This window comes from Brienomyrus brachyistius, unplaced genomic scaffold, assembly GCF_023856365.1.
Source record: "Brienomyrus brachyistius isolate T26 unplaced genomic scaffold, BBRACH_0.4 scaffold32, whole genome shotgun sequence".
NCBI classification, from domain to species: domain Eukaryota; kingdom Metazoa; phylum Chordata; class Actinopteri; order Osteoglossiformes; family Mormyridae; genus Brienomyrus; species Brienomyrus brachyistius.
This window is the reverse complement of record NW_026042307.1, coordinates 3,957,721-3,975,109: the sequence shown is the minus strand read 5'-3', so window position 1 is coordinate 3,975,109 and position 17,389 is coordinate 3,957,721. Positions and strand designations below refer to the sequence as shown.

The following is a 17,389-nucleotide window of genomic DNA, read 5'->3' as shown; positions in this document are numbered from 1 at the left end:
CTGCTGGTTCCATGGTGTAATGGTTAGCACTCTGGGCTCTGAATCCAGCGATCCGAGTTCAAATCTCGGTGGGACCTGTCATGGGCTCAGTTTTGCGCCCCAAGGCGCACTCTTGCCCAAAAACGTTTCTTTTGCACTTTTTGCATGTGGTGTAGCCGACCTTTTCTACCGCTTGGTCGGTTAGCTCAGCTGGTTAGAGCTTGGTGCTAATAACGCCAAGGTCATGGGTTCGATCCCCATACGGGCCACGCTTTCTCTTTCTCCCGGTGGTCGGAGTGCTTGGAGATCAGAGGTAAGGAAAATGAAAGTGTCCGACGTGATTATAAGAACACAGTCATGCCAGATTCACCTGCGTCGTGGTGAGAAAAAGAAATGGAGGATACACGCATTTCTCTTAGCTGACAATTCTGCAGCAAGTGGACTGGCAAAGTGTACGTCTACATACACAATTTGCTCAAAGAGCGTAGTAGTTCTTGAAGAAAAATCCAACCCGCACTGTAAAACCATGCTGCCTTCTGGTGTTGTTTACAAGTTTCTGATGGAACGAGCTTTTTTGGAGGCATTTATTGGAAAAGTCGACGGAGTTGTCAAGCATCCCGAAGCAGCACTTCCACTAGAAGGTCCCAGAGTTCTTGTGCTTCAAGCACTTCAATTTATAAATACTCCGTTGATCTTAACAGTTGTGTGAAATGAGCTGTCATCACTCCGTTTTTGCTTTAGCAATTTTTCCGGTCTTTCGGCGGAAAGCCGGTATCGTGTGTTTGCATGGGTGGTTCAGTGGTAGAATTCTCGCCTGCCACACGGGAAGCCCGGGTTCGATTCCCGGCCAATGCAAAGTGGCTCTTTTAATAACTGTACACTCAGCGCTGAACTCCAGCTAATTCAGTCTTATCTCAAGACAGGTACTCCACATTTCCGCTCAACCCCTGGCAAGCGGAGCCCTGAGGCTGGCTCATTACAGTTCCCCTAGCTAAAAACTACACAGAGGCATCTCAGCTTCACACTTCTGACCGCCTTCTTGCCCATCCTTGCATCTGTGCACTTTCTCACACATTCCACTGTCTGACATATTGTCTTTGTTGAGCAACAGTCTCGTGTTAGCTTGAGAAGAGCCTCTCACCTGACTCGTGTACCGTACTATGGCTTAAAATCGGACACTTCTCATAGCTTGCTGCTGCTCCAGGTTGACATTCACTGCATGTGGCTCAGGTGGGGAGATGGGCTCCAAAGAAAGAGGCAGAAAATGGCAAGAGTGGAGCTCACGGTTGTGCCGGAATAGCTCAGTTGGGGGAGCGTTAGACTGAAGATCTAAAGGTCCCTGGTTCAATCCCGGGTTCTGGCAGCACGTGACGTGAGTCTTGGAGCTCGTCTCCGCCTTGGGCTGCGATGTACCTGCTGGTTCCATGGTGTAATGGTTAGCACTCTGGGCTCTGAATCCAGCGATCCGAGTTCAAATCTCGGTGGGACCTGTCATGGGCTCAGTTTTGCGCCCCAAGGCGCACTCTTGCCCAAAAACGTTTCTTTTGCACTTTTTGCATGTGGTGTAGCTGACCTTTTCTACCGCTTGGTCGGTTAGCTCAGCTGGTTAGAGCTTGGTGCTAATAACGCCAAGGTCATGGGTTCGATCCCCATACGGGCCACGCTTTCTCTTTCTCCCGGTGGTCGGAGTGCTTGGAGATCAGAGGTAAGGAAAATGAAAGTGTCCGACGTGATTATAAGAACACAGTCATGCCAGATTCACCTGCGTCGTGGTGAGAAAAAGAAATGGAGGATACACGCATTTCTCTTAGCTGACAATTCTGCAGCAAGTGGACTGGCAAAGTGTACGTCTACATACACAATTTGCTCAAAGAGCGTAGTAGTTCTTGAAGAAAAATCCAACCCGCACTGTAAAACCATGCTGCCTTCTGGTGTTGTTTACAACTTTCTGATGGAACGAGCTTTTTTGGAGGCATTTATTGGAAAAGTCGACGGAGTTGTCAAGCATCCCGAAGCAGCATTTCCACTAGAAGGTCCCAGAGTTCTTGTGCTTCAAGCACTTCAATTTATAAATACTCCGTTGATCTTAACAGTTGTGTGAAATGAGCTGTCATCACTCCGTTTTTGCTTTAGCAATTTTTCCGGTCTTTCGGCGGAAAGCCGGTCTCGTGTGTTTGCATGGGTGGTTCAGTGGTAGAATTCTCGCCTGCCACGCGGGAGGCCCGGGTTCGATTCCCGGCCAATGCAAAGCGGCTCTTTTAATAACTGTACACTCAGCGCTGAACTCCAGCTAATTCAGTCTTATCTCAAGACAGGTACTCCACATTTCCGCTCAACCCCTGGCAAGCGGAGCCCTGAGGCTGGCTCATTACAGTTCCCCTAGCTAAAAACTACACAGAGGCATCTCAGCTTCACACTTCTGACCGCCTTCTTGCCCATCCTTGCATCTGTGCACTTTCTCACACATTCCACTGTCTGACATATTGTCTTTGTTGAGCAACAGTCTCGTGTTAGCTTGAGAAGAGCCTCTCACCTGACTCGTGTACCGTACTATGGCTTAAAATCGGACACTTCTCATAGCTTGCTGCTGCTCCAGGTTGACATTCACTGCATGTGGCTCAGGTGGGGAGATGGGCTCCAAAGAAAGAGGCAGAAAACGGCAAGAGTGGAGCTCACGGTTGTGCCGGAATAGCTCAGTTGGGAGAGCGTTAGACTGAAGATCTAAAGGTCCCTGGTTCAATCCTGGGTTCTGGCAGCACGTGACGTAAGTCTTGGAGCTCGTCTCCGCCTTGGGCTGCGATGTACCCGCTGGTTCCATGGTGTAATGGTTAGCGCTCTGGGCTCTGAATCCAGCGATCTGAGTTCAAATCTCGGTGGGATCTGTCATGGGCTCAGTTTTGCGCCCCAAGGCGCACTCTTGCCCAAAAACGTTTCTTTTGCACTTTTTGCATGTGGTGTAGCCAACCTTTTCTGCCGCTTGGCCGGTTAGCTCAGCTGGTTAGAGCGTGGTGCTAATAACGCAAAGGTCATGGGTTCGATCCCCATACGGGCCACGCTTTCTCTTTCTCCCAGTGGTCGGAGTGCTTGGAGATCAGAGGTAGGGAAAATGAAAGTGTCCGACGTGATGATAAGAACACAGTCGTGCCAGATTCATCTGCGTCGTGGTGAGAAAAAGAAATGGAGGATACACGCATTTCTCTTAGCTGACAATTCTGCAGCAAGTGGACTGGCAAAGTGTACGTCTACATACACAATTTGCTCAAAGAGCGTAGTAGTTCTTGAAGAAAAATCCAACCCGCACTGTAAAACCATGCTGCCTTCTGGTGTTGTTTACAAGTTTCTGATGGAACGAGCTTTTTTGGAGGCATTTATTGGAAAAGTCGACGGAGTTGTCAAGCATCCCGAAGCAGCACTTCCACTAGAAGGTCCCTGAGTTCTTGTGCTTCAAGCACTTCAATTTATAAATACTCCGTTGATCTTAACAGTTGTGTGAAATGAGCTGTCATCACTCCGTTTTTGCTTTAGCAATTTTTCCGGTCTTTCCGCGGAAAGCCGGTCTTGTGTGTTTGCATGGGTGGTTCAGTGGTAGAATTCTCGCCTGCCACGCGGGAGGCCCGGGTTCGATTCCCGGCCAATGCAAAGCGGCTCTTTTAATAACTGTACACTCAGCGCTGAACTCCAGCTAATTCAGTCTTATCTCAAGACAGGTACTCCACATTTCCGCTCAACCCCTGGCAAGCGGAGCCCTGAGGCTGGCTCATTACAGTTCCCCTAGCTAAAAACTACACAGAGGCATCTCAGCTTCACACTTCTGACCGCCTTCTTGCCCATCCTTGCATCTGTGCACTTTCTCACACATTCCACTGTCTGACATATTGTCTTTGTTGAGCAACAGTCTCGTGTTAGCTTGAGAAGAGCCTCTCACCTGACTCGTGTACCGTACTATGGCTTAAAATCGGACACTTCTCATAGCTTGCTGCTGCTCCAGGTTGACATTCACTACATGTGGCTCAGGTGGGGAGATGGGCTCCAAAGAAAGAGGCAGAAAACGGCAAGAGTGGAGCTCACGGTTGTGCCGGAATAGCTCAGTTGGGAGAGCGTTAGACTGAAGATCTAAAGGTCCCTGGTTCAATCCCGGGTTCTGGCAGCACGTGACGTGAGTCTTGGAGCTCGTCTCCGCCTTGGGCTGCGATGTACCCGCTGGTTCCATGGTGTAATGGTTAGCACTCTGGGCTCTGAATCCAGCGATCCGAGTTCAAATCTCGGTGGGACCTGTCATGGGCTCAGTTTTGCGCCCCAAGGCGCACTCTTGCCCAAAAACGTTTCTTTTGCACTTTTTGCATGTGGTGTAGCCGACCTTTTCTGCCACTTGGTAGGTTAGCTCAGCTGGTTAGAGCGTGGTGCTAATAACGCCAAGGTCATGGGTTCGATCCCCATACGGGCCACGCTTTCTCTTTCTCCCGGTGGTCGGAGTGCTTGGAGATCAGAGGTAAGGAAAATGAAAGTGTCCGACGTGATTATAAGAACACAGTCATGCCAGATTCACCTGCGTCGTGGTGAGAAAAAGAAATGGAGGATACACGCATTTCTCTTAGCTGACAATTCTGCAGCAAGTGGACTGGCAAAGTGTACGTCTACATACACAATTTGCTCAAAGAGCGTAGTAGTTCTTGAAGAAAAATCCAACCCGCACTGTAAAACCATGCTGCCTTCTGGTGTTGTTTACAAGTATCTGATGGAACGAACTTTTTTGGAGGCATTTATTGGAAAAGTCGACGGAGTTGTCAAGCATCCCGAAGCAGCACTTCCACTAGAAGGTCCCAGAGTTCTTGTGCTTCAAGCACTTCAATTTATAAATACTCCGTTGATCTTAACAGTTGTGTGAAATGAGCTGTCATCACTCCGTTTTTGCTTTAGCAATTTTTCCGGTCTTTCGGCGGAAAGCCGGTCTCGTGTGTTTGCATGGGTGGTTCAGTGGTAGAATTCTCGCCTGCCACGCGGGAGGCCCGGGTTCGATTCCCGGCCAATGCAAAGCGGCTCTTTTAATAACTGTACACTCAGCGCTGAACTCCAGCTAATTCAGTCTTATCTCAAGACAGGTACTCCACATTTCCGCTCAACCCCTGGCAAGCGGAGCCCTGAGGCTGGCTCATTACAGTTCCCCTAGCTAAAAACTACACAGAGGCATCTCAGCTTCACACTTCTGACCGCCTTCTTGCCCATCCTTGCATCTGTGCACTTTCTCACACATTCCACTGTCTGACATATTGTCTTTGTTGAGCAACAGTCTCGTGTTAGCTTGAGAAGAGCCTCTCACCTGACTCGTGTACCGTACTATGGGTTAAAATCGGACACTTCTCATAGCTTGCTGCTGCTCCAGGTTGACATTCACTGCATGTGGCTCAGGTGGGGAGATGGGCTCCAAAGAAAGAGGCAGAAAACGGCAAGAGTGGAGCTCACGATTGTGCCGGAATAGCTCAGTTGGGAGAGCGTTAGACTGAAGATCTAAAGGTCCCTGGTTCAATCCTGGGTTCTGGCAGCACGTGACGTGAGTCTTGGAGCTCGTCTCCGCCTTGGGCTGCGATGTACCCGCTGGTTCCATGGTGTAATGGTTAGCACTCTGGGCTCTGAATCCAGCGATCTGAGTTCAAATCTCGGTGGGATCTGTCATGGGCTCAGTTTTGCGCCCCAAGGCGCACTCTTGCCCAAAAACGTTTCTTTTGCACTTTTTGCATGTGGTGTAGCCGACCTTTTCTGCCGCTTGGTCGGTTAGCTCAGCTGGTTAGAGCGTGGTGCTAATAACGCCAAGGTCATGGGTTCGATCCCCATACGGGCCACGCTTTCTCTTTCTACCGGTGGTCGGAGTGCTTGGAGATCAGAGGTAAGGAAAATGAAAGTGTCCGACGTGATTATAAGAACACAGTCGTGCCAGATTCACCTGCGTCGTGGTGAGAAAAAGAAATGGAGGATACACGCATTTCTCTTAGCTGACAATTCTGCAGCAAGTGGACTGGCAAAGTGTACGTCTACATACACAATTTGCTCAAAGAGCGTAGTAGTTCTTGAAGAAAAATCCAACCCGCACTGTAAAACCATGCTGCCTTCTGGTGTTGTTTACAACTTTCTGATGGAACGAGCTTTTTTGGAGGCATTTATTGGAAAAGTCGACGGAGATGTCAAGCATCCCGAAGCAGCACTTCCACTAGAAGGTCCCAGAGTTCTTGTGCTTCAAGCACTTCAATTTATAAATACTCCGTTGATCTTAACAGTTGTGTGAAATGAGCTGTCATCACTCCGTTTTTGCTTTAGCAATTTTTCCGGTCTTTCGGCGGAAAGCCGGTCTCGTGTGTTTGCATGGCTGGTTCAGTGGTAGAATTCTCGCCTGCCACGCGGGAGGCCCGGGTTCGATTCCCGGCCAATGCAAAGCGGCTCTTTTAATAACTGTACACTCAGCGCTGAACTCCAGCTAATTCAGTCTTATCTCAAGACAGGTACTCCACATTTCCGCTCAACCCCTGGCAAGCGGAGCCCTGAGGCTGGCTCATTACAGTTCCCCTAGCTAAAAACTACACAGAGGCATCTCAGCTTCACACTTCTGACCGCCTTCTTGCCCATCCTTGCATCTGTGCACTTTCTCACACATTCCACTGTCTGACATATTGTCTTTGTTGAGCAACAGTCTCGTGTTAGCTTGAGAAGAGCCTCTCACCTGACTCGTGTACCATACTATGGCTTAAAATCGGACACTTCTCATAGCTTGCTGCTGCTCCAGGTTGACATTCACTGCATGTGGCTCAGGTGGGGAGATGGGCTCCAAAGAAAGAGGCAGAAAACGGCAAGAGTGGAGCTCACGGTTGTGCCGGAATAGCTCAGTTGGGAGAGCGTTAGACTGAAGATCTAAAGGTCCCTGGTTCAATCCCGGGTTCTGGCAGCACGTGACGTGAGTCTTGGAGCTCGTCTCCGCCTTGGGCTGCAATGTACCCGCTGGTTCCATGGTGTAATGGTTAGCACTCTGGGCTCTGAATCCAGCGATCCGAGTTCAAATCTCTGTGGGACCTGTCATGGGCTCAGTTTTGCGCCCCAAGGCACACTCTTGCCCAAAAACGTTTCTTTTGCACTTTTTGCATGTGGTGTAGCCGACCTTTTCTGCCGCTTGGCCGGTTAGCTCAGCTGGTTAGAGCGTGGTGCTAATAACGCCAAGGTAATGGGTTCGATCCCCATACGGGCCACGCTTTCTCTTTCTCCCGGTGGTCGGAGTGCTTGGAGATAAGAGGTAAGGAAAATGAAAGTGTCCGACGTGATTATAAGAACACAGTCGTGCCAGATTCACCTGCGTCGTGGTGAGAAAAAGAAATGGAGGATAGACGCATTTCTCTTAGCTGACAATTCTGCAGCAAGTGGACTGGCAAAGTGTACGTCTACATACACAATTTGCTCAAAGAGCGTAGTAGTTCTTGAAGAAAAATCCAACCCGCACTGTAAAACCATGCTGCCTTCTGGTGTTGTTTACAACTTTCTGATGGAACGAGCTTTTTTGGAGGCATTTATTGGAAAAGTCGACGGAGTTGTCAAGCATCCCGAAGCAGCACTTCCACTAGAAGGTCCCAGAGTTCTTGTGCTTCAAGCACTTCAATTTATAAATACTCCGTTGATCTTAACAGTAGTGTGAAATGAGCTGTCATCACTCCGTTTTTGCTTTAGCAATTTTTCCGGTCTTTCGGCGGAAAGCCGGTTTCGTGTGTTTGCATGGGTGGTTCAGTGGTAGAATTCTCGCCTGCCACGCGGGAGGCCAGGGTTCGATTCCCGGCCAATGCAAAGTGGCTCTTTTAATAACTGTACACTCAGCACTGAACTCCAGCTAATTCAGTCTTATCTCAAGACAGGTACTCTACATTTCCGCTCAACCCCTGGCAAGCGGAGCCCTGAGGCTGGCTCATTACAGTTCCCCTAGCTAAAAACTACACAGAGGCATCTCAGCTTCACACTTCTGACCGCCTTCTTGCCCATCCTTGCATCTGTGCACTTTCTCACACATTCCACTGTCTGACATATTGTCTTTGTTGAGCAACAGTCTCGTGTTAGCTTGAGAAGAGCCTCTCACCTGACTCGTGTACCGTACTATGGCTTAAAATCGGACACTTCTCATAGCTTGCTGCTGCTCCAGGTTGACATTCACTGCATGTGGCTCAGGTGGGGAGATGGGCTCCAAAGAAAGAGGCAGAAAACGGCAAGAGTGGAGCTCACGGTTGTGCCGGAATAGCTCAGTTGGGAGAGCGTTAGACTGAAGATCTAAAGGTCCCTGGTTCAATCCCGGGTTCTGGCAGCACGTGATGTGAGTCTTGGAGCTCGTCTCCGCCTTGGGCTGCAATGTACCCGCTGGTTCCATGGTGTAATGGTTAGCACTCTGGGCTCTGAATCCAGCGATCCGAGTTCAAATCTCTGTGGGACCTGTCATGGGCTCAGTTTTGCGCCCCAAGGCGCACTCTTGCCCAAAAACGTTTCTTTTGCACTTTTTGCATGTGGTGTAGCCGACCTTTTCTGCCGCTTGGCCGGTTAGCTCAGCTGGTTAGAGCGTGGTGCTAATAACGCCAAGGTCATGGGTTCGATCCCCATACGGGCCACGCTTTCTCTTTCTCCCGGTGGTCGGAGTGCTTGGAGATAAGAGGTAAGGAAAATGAAAGTGTCCGACGTGATTATAAGAACACAGTCGTGCCAGATTCACCTGCGTCGTGGTGAGAAAAAGAAATGGAGGATACACGCATTTCTCTTAGCTGACAATTCTGCAGTAAGTGGACTGGCAAAGTGTACGTCTACATACACAATTTGCTCAAAGAGCGTAGTAGTTCTTGAAGAAAAATCCAACCCGCACTGTAAAACCATGCTGCCTTCTGGTGTTGTTTACAAGTTTCTGATGGAACGAGCTTTTTTGGAGGCATTTATTGGAAAAGTCGACGGAGTTGTCAAGCATCCCGAAGCAGCACTTCCACTAGAAGGTCCCAGAGTTCTTGTGCTTCAAGCACTTCAATTTATAAATACTCCGTTGATCTTAACAGTTGTGTGAAATGAGCTGTCATCACTCCGTTTTTGCTTTAGCAATTTTTCCGGTCTTTCGGCGGAAAGCCGGTCTCGTGTGTTTGCATGGGTGGTTCAGTGGTAGAATTCTCGCCTGCCACGCGGGAGGCCCGGGTTCGATTCCCGGCCAATGCAAAGCGGCTCTTTCAATAACTGTACACTCAGCGCTGAACTCCAGCTAATTCAGTCTTATCTCAAGACAGGTACTCCACATTTCCGCTCAACCCCTGGCAAGCGGAGCCCTGAGGCTGGCTCATTACAGTTCCCCTAGCTAAAAACTACACAGAGGCATCTCAGCTTCACACTTCTGACCGCCTTCTTGCCCATCCTTGCATCTGTGCACTTTCTCACACATTCCACTGTCTGACATATTGTCTTTGTTGAGCAACAGTCTCGTGTTAGCTTGAGAAGAGCCTCTCACCTGACTCGTGTACCGTACTATGGCTTAAAATCGTACACTTCTCATAGCTTGCTGCTGCTCCAGGTTGACATTCACTGCATGTGGCTCAGGTGGGGAGATGGGCTCCAAAGAAAGAGGCAGAAAACGGCAAGAGTGGAGCTCACGGTTGTGCTGGAATAGCTCAGTTGGGAGAGCGTTAGACTGAAGATCTAAAGGTCCCTGGTTCAATCCCGGGTTTTGGCAGCACGTGACGTGAGTCTTGGAGCTCGTCTCCTCCTTGGGCTGCGATGTACCAGCTGGTTCCATGGTGTAATGGTTAGCACTCTGGGCTCTGAATCCAGCGATCCGAGTTCAACTCTCGGTGGGACCTGTCATGGGCTCAGTTTTGCGCCCCAAGGCGCACTCTTGCCCAAAAACGTTTCTTTTGCACTTTTTGCATGTGGTGTAGCCGACCTTTTCTGCCACTTGGCCGGTTAGCTCAGCTGGTTAGAGCGTGGTGCTAATAACGCCAAGGTCATGGGTTCGATCCCCATACGGGCCACGCTTTCTCTTTCTCCCGGTGGTCGGAGTGCTTGGAGATCAGAGGTAGGGAAAATGAAAGTGTCCGACGTGATTATAAGAACACAGTCGTGCCAGATTCACCTGCGTCGTGGTGAGAAAAAGAAATGGAGGATACACGCATTTCTCTTAGCTGACAATTCTGCAGCAAGTGGACTGGCAAAGTGTACGTCTACATACACAATTTGCTCAAAGAGCGTAGTAGTTCTTGAAGAAAAATCCAACCCGCACTGTAAAACCATGCTGCCTTCTGGTGTTGTTTACAAGTTTCTGATGGAACGAGCTTTTTTGGAAGCATTTATTGGAAAAGTCGACGGAGTTGTCAAGCATCCCGAAGCAGCACTTCCACTAGAAGGTCCCAGAGTTCTTGTGCTTCAAGCACTTCAATTTATAAATACTCCGTTGATCTTAACAGTTGTGTGAAATGAGCTGTCATCACTCCGTTTTTGCTTTAGCAATTTTTCCGGTCTTTCGGCGGAAAGCCGGTCTCGTGTGTTTGCATGGGTGGTTCAGTGGTAGAATTCTCGCCTGCCACGCGGGAGGCCCGGGTTCGATTCCCGGACAACGCAAAGCGGCTCTTTTAATAACTGTACACTCAGCGCTGAACTCCAGCTAATTCAGTCTTATCTCAAGACAGGTACTCCACATTTCCGCTCAACCCCTGGCAAGCGGAGCCCTGAGGCTGGCTCATTACAGTTCCCCTAGCTAAAAACTACACAGAGGCATCTCAGCTTCACACTTCTGACCGCCTTCTTGCCCATCCTTGCATCTGTGCACTTTCTCACACATTCCACTGTCTGACATATTGTCTTTGTTGAGCAACAGTCTCGTGTTAGCTTGAGAAGAGCCTCTCACCTGACTCGTGTACCGTACTATGGCTTAAAATCGGACACTTCTCATAGCTTGCTGCTGCTCCAGGTTGACATTCACTGCATGTGGCTCAGGTGGGGAGATGGGCTCCAAAGAAAGAGGCAGAAAACGGCAAGAGTGGAGTTCACGGTTGTGCCGGAATAGCTCAGTTGGGAGAGTGTTAGACTGAAGATCTAAAGGTCCCTGGTTCAATCCCGGGTTCTGGCAGCACGTGACGTGAGTCTTGGAGCTCATCTCCGCCTTGGGCTGCGATGTACCCGCTGGTTCCATGTTGTAATGGTTAGCACTCTGGGCTCTGAATCCAGCGATCCGAGTTCAAATCTCTGTGGGACCTGTCATGGGCTCAGTTTTGCGCCCCAAGGCGCACTCTTGCCCAAAAACGTTTCTTTTGCACTTTTTGCATGTGGTGTAGCCGACCTTTTCTGCCGCTTGGCCGGTTAGCTCAGCTGGTTAGAGCGTCATGGGTTCGATCCCCATACGGGCCACGCTTTCTCTTTCTCCTGGTGGTTGGAGTGCTTGGAGATCAGAGGTAGGGAAAATGAAAGTGTCCGACGTGATGATAAGAACACAGTCGTGCCAGATTCACCTGCGTCGTGGTGAGAAAAAGAAATGGAGGATACACGCATTTCTCTTAGCTGACAATTCTGCAGCAAGTGGACTGGCAAAGTGTACGTCTACATACACAATTTGCTCAAAGAGCGTAGTAGTTCTTGAAGAAAAATCCAACCCGCACTGTAAAACCATGCTGCCTTCTGGTGTTGTTTACAAGTTTCTGATGGAACGAGCTTTTTTGGAGGCATTTATTGGAAAAGTCGACGGAATTGTCAAGCATCCCGAAGCAGCACTTCCACTAGAAGGTCCCAGAGTTCTTGTGCTTCAAGCACTTCAATTTATAAATACTCCGTTGATCTTAACAGTTGTGTGAAATGAGCTGTCATCACTCCGTTTTTGCTTTAGCAATTTTTCCGGTCTTTCGGCGGAAAGCCGGTCTCGTGTGTTTGCATGGGTGGTTCAGTAGTAGAATTCTCGCCTGCCACGCGGGAGGCCAGGGTTCGATTCCCGGCCAATGCAAAGCGGCTCTTTTAATAACTGTACACTCAGCACTGAACTCCAGCTAATTCAGTCTTATCTCAAGACAGGTACTCCACATTTCCGCTCAACCCCTGGCAAGCGGAGCCCTGAGGCTGGCTTATTACAGTACCCCTAGCTAAAAACTACACAGAGGCATCTCAGCTTCACACTTCTGACCGCCTTCTTGCCCATCCTTGCATCTGTGCACTTTCTCACACATTCCACTGTCTGACATATTGTCTTTGTTGAGCAACAGTCTCGTGTTAGCTTGAGAAGAGCCTCTCACCTGACTCGTGTACCGTACTATGGCTTAAAATCGGACACTTCTCATAGCTTGCTGCTGCTCCAGGTTGACATTCACTGCATGTGGCTCAGGTGGGGAGATGGGCTCCAAAGAAAGAGGCAGAAAACGGCAAGAGTGGAGCTCACGGTTGTGCCGGAATAGCTCAGTTGGGAGAGCGTTAGACTGAAGATCTAAAGGTCCCTGGTTCAATCCCGGGTTCTGGCAGCACGTGACGTGAGTCTTGGAGCTCGTCTCCGCCTTGGGCTGCAATGTACCCGCTGTTTCCATGGTGTAATGGTTAGCACTCTGGGCTCTGAATCCAGCGATCCGAGTTCAAATCTCGGTGGGACCTGTCATGGGCTCAGTTTTGCGCCCCAAGGCGCACTCTTGCCCAAAAACGTTTCTTTTGCACTTTTTGCATGTGGTGTAGCCGACCTTTTCTACCGCTTGGCCGGTTAGCTCAGCTGGTTAGAGCTTGGTGCTAATAACGCCAAGGTCATGGGTTCGATCCCCATACGGGCCACGCTTTCTCTTTCTCCCGGTGGTCGGAGTGCTTGGAGATCAGAGGTAAGGAAAATGAAAGTGTCCGACGTGATTATAAGAACACAGTCGTGCCAGATTCACCTGCGTCGTGGTGAGAAAAAGAAATGGAGGATACACGCATTTCTCTTAGCTGACAATTCTGCAGCAAGTGGACTGGCAAAGTGTACGTCTACATACACAATTTGCTCAAAGAGCGTAGTAGTTCTTGAAGAAAAATCCAACCCGCACTGTAAAACCATGCTGCCTTCTGGTGTTGTTTACAAGTTTCTGATGGAACGAGCTTTTTTGGAGGCATTTATTGGAAAAGTCGACGGAGTTGTCAAGCATCCCGAAGCAGCACTTCCACTAGAAGGTCCCAGAGTTCTTGTGCTTCAAGCACTTCAATTTATAAATACTCCGTTGATCTTAACAGTTGTGTGAAATGAGCTGTCATCACTCCGTTTTTGCTTTAGCAATTTTTCCGGTCTTTCGGCGGAAAGCCGGTCTCGTGTGTTTGCATGGGTGGTTCAGTGGTAGAATTCTCGCCTGCCACGCGGGAGGCCCGGGTTCGATTCCCGGCCAATGCAAAGCGGCTCTTTTAATAACTGTACACTCAGCGCTGAACTCCAGCTAATTCAGTCTTATCTCAAGACAGGTACTCCACATTTCCGCTCAACCCCTGGCAAGCGGAGCCCTGAGGCTGGCTCATTACAGTTCCCCTAGCTAAAAACTACACAGAGGCATCTCAGCTTCACACTTCTGACCGCCTTCTTGCCCATCCTTGCATCTGTGCACTTTCTCACACATTCCACTGTCTGACATATTGTCTTTGTTGAGCAACAGTCTCGTGTTAGCTTGAGAAGAGCCTCTCACCTGACTCGTGTACCGTACTATGGCTTAAAATCGGACACTTCCCATAGCTTGCTGCTGCTCCAGGTTGACATTCACTACATGTGGCTCAGGTGGGGAGATGGGCTCCAAAGAAAGAGGCAGAAAACGGCAAGAGTGGAGCTCACGGTTGTGCCGGAATAGCTCAGTTGGGAGAGCGTTAGACTGAAGATATAAAGGTCCCTGGTTCAATCCCGGGTTCTGGCAGCACGTGACGTGAGTCTTGGAGCTCGTCTCCGCCTTGGGCTGCGATGTACCCGCTGGTTCCATGGTGTAATGGTTAGCACTCTGGGCTCTGAATCCAGCGATCCGAGTTCAAATCTCGGTGGGACCTGTCATGGGCTCAGTTTTGCGCCCCAAGGCGCACTCTTGCCCAAAAACGTTTCTTTTGCACTTTTTGCATGCGGTGTAGCCGACCTTTTCTGCCGCTTGGTCGGTTAGCTCAGCTGGTTAGAGCGTGGTGCTAATAACGCCAAGGTCATGGGTTCGATCCCCATACGGGCCACGCTTTCTCTTTCTCCCGGTGGTCGGAGTGCTTGGAGATCAGAGGTAAGGAAAATGAAAGTGTCCGACGTGATTATAAGAACACAGTCATGCCAGATTCACCTGCGTCGTGGTGAGAAAAAGAAATGGAGGATACACGCATTTCTCTTAGCTGACAATTCTGCAGCAAGTGGACTGGCAAAGTGTACGTCTACATACACAATTTGCTCAAAGAGCGTAGTAGTTCTTGAAGAAAAATCCAACCCGCACTGTAAAACCATGCTGCCTTCTGGTGTTGTTTACAACTTTCTGATGGAACGAGCTTTTTTGGAGGCATTTATTGGAAAAGTCGACGGAGTTGTCAAGCATCCCGAAGCAGCACTTCCACTAGAAGGTCCCTGAGTTCTTGTGCTTCAAGCACTTCAATTTATAAATACTCCGTTGATCTTAACAGTTGTGTGAAATGAGCTGTCATCACTCCGTTTTTGCTTTAGCAATTTTTCCGGTCTTTCCGCGGAAAGCCGGTCTTGTGTGTTTGCATGGGTGGTTCAGTGGTAGAATTCTCGCCTGCCACGCGGGAGGCCCGGGTTCGATTCCCGGCCAATGCAAAGCGGCTCTTTTAATAACTGTACACTCAGCGCTGAACTCCAGCTAATTCAGTCTTATCTCAAGACAGGTACTCCACATTTCCGCTCAACCCCTGGCAAGCGGAGCCCTGAGGCTGGCTCATTACAGTTCCCCTAGCTAAAAACTACACAGAGGCATCTCAGCTTCACACTTCTGACCGCCTTCTTGCCCATCCTTGCATCTGTGCACTTTCTCACACATTCCACTGTCTGACATATTGTCTTTGTTGAGCAACAGTCTCGTGTTAGCTTGAGAAGAGCCTCTCACCTGACTCGTGTACCGTACTATGGCTTAAAATCGGACACTTCTCATAGCTTGCTGCTGCTCCAGGTTGACATTCACTACATGTGGCTCAGGTGGGGAGATGGGCTCCAAAGAAAGAGGCAGAAAACGGCAAGAGTGGAGCTCACGGTTGTGCCGGAATAGCTCAGTTGGGAGAGCGTTAGACTGAAGATCTAAAGGTCCCTGGTTCAATCCCGGGTTCTGGCAGCACGTGACGTGAGTCTTGGAGCTCGTCTCCGCCTTGGGCTGCGATGTACCCGCTGGTTCCATGGTGTAATGGTTAGCACTCTGGGCTCTGAATCCAGCGATCCGAGTTCAAATCTCGGTGGGACCTGTCATGGGCTCAGTTTTGCGCCCCAAGGCGCACTCTTGCCCAAAAACGTTTCTTTTGCACTTTTTGCATGTGGTGTAGCCGACCTTTTCTGCCACTTGGTAGGTTAGCTCAGCTGGTTAGAGCGTGGTGCTAATAACGCCAAGGTCATGGGTTCGATCCCCATACGGGCCACGCTTTCTCTTTCTCCCGGTGGTCGGAGTGCTTGGAGATCAGAGGTAAGGAAAATGAAAGTGTCCGACGTGATTATAAGAACACAGTCATGCCAGATTCACCTGCGTCGTGGTGAGAAAAAGAAATGGAGGATACACGCATTTCTCTTAGCTGACAATTCTGCAGCAAGTGGACTGGCAAAGTGTACGTCTACATACACAATTTGCTCAAAGAGCGTAGTAGTTCTTGAAGAAAAATCCAACCCGCACTGTAAAACCATGCTGCCTTCTGGTGTTGTTTACAAGTATCTGATGGAACGAGCTTTTTTGGAGGCATTTATTGGAAAAGTCGACGGAGTTGTCAAGCATCCCGAAGCAGCACTTCCACTAGAAGGTCCCAGAGTTCTTGTGCTTCAAGCACTTCAATTTATAAATACTCCGTTGATCTTAACAGTTGTGTGAAATGAGCTGTCATCACTCCGTTTTTGCTTTAGCAATTTTTCCGGTCTTTCGGCGGAAAGCCGGTCTCGTGTGTTTGCATGGGTGGTTCAGTGGTAGAATTCTCGCCTGCCACGCGGGAGGCCCGGGTTCGATTCCCGGCCAATGCAAAGCGGCTCTTTTAATAACTGTACACTCAGCGCTGAACTCCAGCTAATTCAGTCTTATCTCAAGACAGGTACTCCACATTTCCGCTCAACCCCTGGCAAGCGGAGCCCTGAGGCTGGCTCATTACAGTTCCCCTAGCTAAAAACTACACAGAGGCATCTCAGCTTCACACTTCTGACCGCCTTCTTGCCCATCCTTGCATCTGTGCACTTTCTCACACATTCCACTGTCTGACATATTGTCTTTGTTGAGCAACAGTCTCGTGTTAGCTTGAGAAGAGCCTCTCACCTGACTCGTGTACCGTACTATGGGTTAAAATCGGACACTTCTCATAGCTTGCTGCTGCTCCAGGTTGACATTCACTGCATGTGGCTCAGGTGGGGAGATGGGCTCCAAAGAAAGAGGCAGAAAACGGCAAGAGTGGAGCTCACGATTGTGCCGGAATAGCTCAGTTGGGAGAGCGTTAGACTGAAGATCTAAAGGTCCCTGGTTCAATCCTGGGTTCTGGCAGCACGTGACGTGAGTCTTGGAGCTCGTCTCCGCCTTGGGCTGCGATGTACCCGCTGGTTCCATGGTGTAATGGTTAGCACTCTGGGCTCTGAATCCAGCGATCTGAGTTCAAATCTCGGTGGGATCTGTCATGGGCTCAGTTTTGCGCCCCAAGGCGCACTCTTGCCCAAAAACGTTTCTTTTGCACTTTTTGCATGTGGTGTAGCCGACCTTTTCTGCCGCTTGGTCGGTTAGCTCAGCTGCTTAGAGCGTGGTGCTAATAACGCCAAGGTCATGGGTTCGATCCCCATACGGGCCACGCTTTCTCTTTCTACCGGTGGTCGGAGTGCTTGGAGATCAGAGGTAAGGAAAATGAAAGTGTCCGACGTGATTATAAGAACACAGTCGTGCCAGATTCACCTGCGTCGTGGTGAGAAAAAGAAATGGAGGATACACGCATTTCTCTTAGCTGACAATTCTGCAGCAAGTGGACTGGCAAAGTGTACGTCTACATACACAATTTGCTCAAAGAGCGTAGTAGTTCTTGAAGAAAAATCCAACCCGCACTGTAAAACCATGCTGCCTTCTGGTGTTGTTTACAACTTTCTGATGGAACGAGCTTTTTTGGAGGCATTTATTGGAAAAGTCGACGGAGATGTCAAGCATCCCGAAGCAGCACTTCCACTAGAAGGTCCCAGAGTTCTTGTGCTTCAAGCACTTCAATTTATAAATACTCCGTTGATCTTAACAGTTGTGTGAAATGAGCTGTCATCACT

At 49.4% G+C, this 17,389-nt stretch overlaps 5 non-coding genes across 5 annotated transcripts; all 5 read left to right on the top strand.

The window, feature by feature from the left end:
- The first annotated feature begins 4,053 nt into the window (after positions 1 to 4,053).
- Positions 4,054 to 4,126, top strand: trnaf-gaa (transfer RNA phenylalanine (anticodon GAA)). The gene has a single exon. It is a non-coding gene; the product is annotated as a tRNA-Phe (tRNA).
- Positions 4,127 to 6,837: 2,711 nt separating this feature from the next.
- On the top strand, positions 6,838 to 6,910 carry trnaf-gaa (transfer RNA phenylalanine (anticodon GAA)). The gene has a single exon. It is a non-coding gene; the product is annotated as a tRNA-Phe (tRNA).
- A 1,319-nt stretch (positions 6,911 to 8,229) lies between these two features.
- On the top strand, positions 8,230 to 8,302 carry trnaf-gaa (transfer RNA phenylalanine (anticodon GAA)). The gene has a single exon. It is a non-coding gene; the product is annotated as a tRNA-Phe (tRNA).
- Positions 8,303 to 12,385: 4,083 nt separating this feature from the next.
- On the top strand, positions 12,386 to 12,458 carry trnaf-gaa (transfer RNA phenylalanine (anticodon GAA)). The gene has a single exon. It is a non-coding gene; the product is annotated as a tRNA-Phe (tRNA).
- A 2,711-nt stretch (positions 12,459 to 15,169) lies between these two features.
- On the top strand, positions 15,170 to 15,242 carry trnaf-gaa (transfer RNA phenylalanine (anticodon GAA)). Its single transcript has one exon. It is a non-coding gene; the product is annotated as a tRNA-Phe (tRNA).
- Positions 15,243 to 17,389: the final 2,147 nt, after the last annotated feature.